A 5,869-nucleotide genomic window follows, 5' to 3' on the forward strand; every position below is an offset into this window, starting at 1 on the left:
TTATTGATGTCCATTCAATCAGCTGACTACATTTTTCCAGGGGAAATGGTAACTCAGATGAACCATAACATAAATTAAGAATCATGTGTTGAGGTTGTTGCTCCCAAAAGAGGGATGATTCTTCGACTTACTCCATTCTCTATATTATTTGGCAACATTAACTACTATGTGGATATGCCCCTAGTAAATGTGTATGTCTATATATCACAGATTAAACCATAGGATAGAAGTTAATTAATAGAGTAATCATTTGTCACTAAGACCTTGTGTTTAATCACCTATGTAGTATTAACATGCAATGAAAGAAGAAGATGCTACAAATGATAACAAGCTTTAGTTACTTACAGAGGTAACTGGTGTGTTTATGCCAGGTGTGCTAACAACATTGATGGGAATCAGTGGAGCCGGGAAAACAACTTTAATGGATGTCTTATCATGAAGAAAAATAGGCGGCTACATAGAAGGCGACATCAGAATCTCCGGATTTCCAAAAGTTCAACAAACTTTACTAGGATTTCTGGATACCGTGAACAAAATGATATTCACTCATCAAAGTCACTATCTATGAATCTCTTGCTTTTTTAGCTTTCCTCCGACTCCCTAAAGACATCAATAGAGATCAAAAGATGGTTAAGAACCAAGCATTGTTTTTCCATATGTTTATGATATTACATTTAATTTTAATTTTCTAAGATTTTGTTTCTGATTTATATATTCTTATCAGTTTTTTGTGGAGGACGTACTTGAACTGGTTGAACTAAAGAATCTTAAGGACATGATTGTAGGGATTCCAGGTGCCAGTGTTTTGTCAACTCAACAGAGAAAGAGATTGACTATTGCAGTCTAGCTTGTTGCTAATCCTTCAATCATACTTATGGATGAACCGACAACTGGACGTGATGCAAGAGCAGCAAAAATAGTTATGAGAACTGTGAGAAACACGGTGTATACAGGGAGAACCGTTGTTCGCACCATCCATCAACCTGGTGTTGATATTTTTGAAGCCTTTGATGAGGTATTTATATAAGTATTTGACTAAAGATTCATAACTTCATAATAATGGCCCTTATTTGTTATATTTTGCATTGAAAACAGGAAGACAGGTAATTTACTCCGGACCGTTGGGCACAAATTCAGAGAAACTTATTGAATATCTTAAGGTACTTAAGTTGTGAGTAAATATTTGATAGACTTGCAATTACATGTGATCATCTCAACCGATTTACTTATGAAAGTCCTCCTAAATATCACTATAGCATAAAAACGCTTAACTCGTAGTATATATTTAATAAAATTACAATCTAGGGAATTACCGGGGTCCCAAAAATAGTAGACCAGAAAAATCCCGCAACATGGATGCTTGAAGTCAACTCAGTTGCAATAGAAAAGAAGATTGGGATTGATTTCGCGCAGCAATACAAGTCGTCAAGCCTTTATGTGTAAGTGATATGATTGTAATTTGTTTTATATATGTTACTCGTACATTCCCAACTACACATGACAAGTCTCCTCTAGCAGAAAAAATAATGCCCTTATGAAAGAACTAAACGCATGCCTACTTCAAGATCAAAACAACATTTTTTCACAACTCAATATCCCCGGTCCATGTGGGGCCAGTTCATGTCTTGGCTACAAAACCAAAGTTAATGGAGAACTCCCAAATATAATGTTGTTAGATTCTACTTCACCCTTGTCACCGCACTCTTGATTGGAACGATTTTCTGGAAAGATGGTACTAAAAGGTTAGTCTATGTTAGTTATAAGTCATTTACACATGCATTATTGGATTGTGTTTTATCTCAAACGAGTCTGATCACTACATGTTAGCGAAAGGAGGATAGGGTCAAACTGGTTGAGCAATTTTAAGGCGTACAACCTTGTTGGAAAAAACGACCACCTAACCACGAACAGTAAACAAAAAAGTGCGGAATTAATCCTCGTTTGGCTAAACTTTTTCCCGACCTGAATGAACCAATGAGGATGCAAACAAATAGGGTATTTAAAAGTAAATATGACACAATAATTTTAGCGTGGAAAACCTCTCAATGCAAGAGTAAAAACCACGGGACTACTAGAGTTGCTTCAAATCCATTATCACCAATAATAGTAATACAAAGTCTTCTCTAGGTAAAACTAGAGGCATATACAAAACATCATATACTTGGAACAAACAATCTTCAAATATATGGAATCAAACTACAAAAGAATACAAGTAAGAGGTAACACCAACGAGAAAATACTCGGTCTCTAAAACGTCTCTTATCTCTTCACAAAACACCAAAAGAATGGAGCACACCAAAAAAAACTTCTCTTGACTCTGGCAGAAGAGGAATAAAAAAACTCCAAAACTTGTTCTATGCTTTCTTTCGTATATGTGTATATGATCGGCTATAAAGAATAATGTCAAAACCTAAATAATTCTCAAATATATATTTTGATTCATGTCAGCTACAACCTTTAATTCCTTTTCTCTGTTTCTTGAATGTCACGCAGCCCACGAGAACATGTGGCCCATAACAAAAACACAAATATGATTTGTGTGTATGCTCATTCGTAAAAACCATATATTCTTTTTCTTTTTTTTCTCTTTTCATTATTTCTAATAACTATAATAATAATAATAGTATTAAACCCATGTAAACTATAATTGTTGGGTTTTCTCATAGGTAAAAAATATCCCAACAAATCTCTTCATTTTTGTCTATGAGAAAGAACTCACCACCCCGGCGAGTGAGCAACAAATCTTCAGTTTCTCTCTTACCAAAGCTTTGGTCAACATATCGGAACAATTATCATCGGTGTAAACTTTATCAAGTTCAAACAACTTGTCTTCAATACCATCTCTAATCCAATGATACCTTACATCAATATGTTTAGTCCACTTATGATACATAGAGTTCTTAGCAAGGTGAATAGCACTTTGATTATCACAAAGAACCACGTAGCGCTGTTGCATAAAGCCAAACTCTTGCATAAATCTTTTCAACCACAATAATTATTTGCATGCTTCAGTTGCTGCCATATACTCTGACTCGGTAGTAGACAAAGCAACACACTTTTGCAGTCTTGATTGCCATGACACGGCTCCCCCTGCAAATAACATCAAATATCCATAAGTGGATTTAATGTTGTCCTTATTTCCTGCCATATCAGAATCCATGTAACCAACAAGCATCGGCTCCCCATTTCCAAATGTTATACCCAATTTGGAAGTACCTCGAAAATATCTAAGTATCCACTTAACTGCTTTCCAATGCTTCTTATCCGGATTTGACAAGAACCGACTAACAACACCTACTGCATGGGCAATATCAGGCCATGTACATACCATTGCATACATCAAGCTTCCAACCGCTGATGCATATGGAACACCATCCATCTCTTCAGTATCTTTCTCAAAAGTAGGGCAATCTTTTTCTATTAACTTAAAGTTGGGAGTACGAGGTGTACTAACCACATTAACTTTAGACATTTTGAATCTGCTAAGCACATTTTCAATGTATTGCTCTTGTGACATGTGCAACTTCTTTGAAGCTCTATCTCTAGTAATCCGAATGCCAAGAATATTCTTAGCTGGCTCCAAGTCTTTCATAGAAAACGACTTGCTTAACTCTTTCTTCAGCTGGACAATTCTTTTTGCATTCTTGCCAACAATCAACATATCATCAACCTAAAGCAATAAAATGATGAAATCATCATCACCAAACCTCTTAAAGAAAACACAGTGATCAGACGCAGTCTGTCGGTAGCCTTACTTCCCCATAACTGACTCAAATTTCTTGTACCACTGTCTCGGTGCTTGCTTCAACCCATAAAGACTTTTATGAAGTTTACATACATAATCTTCTTTACCTTTAACCTGAAAACCTTCAGGTTGCTCCATATAGATTTCTTTATCCAGATCACCATGAAGGAATGTTGTCTTGACATCCATTTGCTCAACCTCAAGATCAAGACTAGCAGCTAAACCAAGGATCACCCTGATGGAACTCATCTTCACAACTGGAGAAAAAATCTCATCAAAATCAATACCCTCTCTTTGACTGAACCCTTTGACCACCAATCTTGCCTTGTACCTAGGCCTTGAGGTATGTTCTTCAGTCTTCAATTTGTAGACCCACTTGTTCTTCAGAGCTCTTTTGCCTTTAGGAAACTTCACTAACTCAAAGGTATTGCTCTCATACAAGGAATTCATCTCATCTTGCATGGCTTCAACCCGCTCTCTTTTATGCTTATGTTCCATGGCCTCTTTATAATATTCGGGCTCTCCCTCATTAGTGAGTAAGACGTACTCACCAGTCGAATAACGAGTAGAGGTTGACAGTCTCTCGAAGACCGCCTGAGTAGGACAAATGCAGGCATATCTACTGGTAACTCGGGATGAATATCCTCATCCAACTCTACCTTCTCTTGATTATCAACATTATTGGTAACATGTTGTTCGTCATTTTGAATACCATCTTCGTGATGTGGCTCAGAGTGCTGAGTAAGAATAGGATCCAAATCAATAAGATCATCAGTGTACTGAGGAACTACCTGTCTCTTCTCAATATCTTTCAAACTTTGTCCTCCACAAACACAACATCACGACTTCTAACAAGCTTCTTTTAAAAAACGGATCATATAGCATGTATCCAAACTCATCTTTCCCATAACCAAGGAATATACACTGTCTGGACTTCACATCAAGCTTTGATCTTTCATTCTTGGGAATATGCACAAATGCTTTGCATCCAAAGACCGTAAATGACGATACGAAACATCTTTGCCACTCCAAACCCTGCCTGGAACATCATTATGCAAAGGAATACAAGGTGCAGATTAATAACATGTACCGCTGTATTTTAAGCTTCACCCCAAAAAGAATTAGGCAACCCTGCATGTGATAGCAAACACTTAAACCTTTCAACCAAAGTTCTGTTCATCCGTTCTGCTAACCCATTCAACTATGGTGTCTTAGGAGATGGCCTTTGGTGTCGAATACCCTTCTCTCTACAATAAGCATTAAAAGGACCAATGTATTCACCTCCATTATCTGTACGAATACACTTGAGCTTCTTCCCAGTTTTTCTCTCAACTAGAGAATGAAACTGCTTAAACACATCAAAAACCTGATCTTTATACTTTAAAGTATAAACCCATACCTTTCTCGAATGATCATCTATAAACGTGACAAAATATAAGCAGCCCCCAAGTGTTCTAGTCTTCATAGGACCACATACGTCTGAATGCACCAAGTCAAGTATACTCTTTTTTCTATGAGGCAAATGATATGAAAAGAAACTCTCTTTTGCTTACCATTCATACAATGAGAACACTTCTTCAAATGGACATCTTTCACACCAGACAAGGCATCTTTCTTCAATAAAATAGGCATCCCTTTTTCACTCATGTGAGCAAGTCTCTTATGCCACATATCAGTCACATCAGAATTCGTCAACGAATTAACCGAGTCTCTGGAAATCTTTGGATGTGCCATGTACAACTTTGAAGTTCTTTCACCTCTTGCCACGATCAACGAACCACGAGTGAGTTTCCAAATTCCACCACCAAAGATACTGTGGAAACCATCATCATCTAATGTGCATGCGGAGATCAAATTAAGTCTAATATCCGGAAAATTTTTCACATTGTGTAAAACCAAATCCATCCCAGTATCAAACTTCAAGAAAACATCCCAACACCAACGATCTTTGGTAGCCCATTATTACCCATCTTGACATTCCCAAAATCACCAGGAGTATAAGACGAATAAAAATCCCTTTGTGATGTCACATGACAAGTAGCACCACTGTCAACAACCCAACTCGAATCATCACATGCAATGTTCACCCTATCATAATCACAACAAATATGAAACTCTTCGGTG

At 37.0% G+C, this 5,869-nt stretch overlaps 1 long non-coding RNA gene across 1 annotated transcript; it reads left to right on the forward strand.

The window, feature by feature from the left end:
• Positions 1–1,084: 1,084 nt before the first annotated feature.
• LOC143573603 (uncharacterized) lies at positions 1,085–1,438 on the forward strand. The gene is made up of 2 exons (XR_013142456.1): positions 1,085–1,160; positions 1,306–1,438. It is a non-coding gene; the product is annotated as an uncharacterized LOC143573603 (long non-coding RNA).
• Positions 1,439–5,869: the final 4,431 nt, after the last annotated feature.

This window comes from Bidens hawaiensis, unplaced genomic scaffold, assembly GCF_021521415.1.
Source record: "Bidens hawaiensis isolate Kalapana, Puna unplaced genomic scaffold, B.hawaiensis_p1.1 tig00026596_1, whole genome shotgun sequence".
Lineage (NCBI taxonomy): Eukaryota > Viridiplantae > Streptophyta > Magnoliopsida > Asterales > Asteraceae > Bidens > Bidens hawaiensis.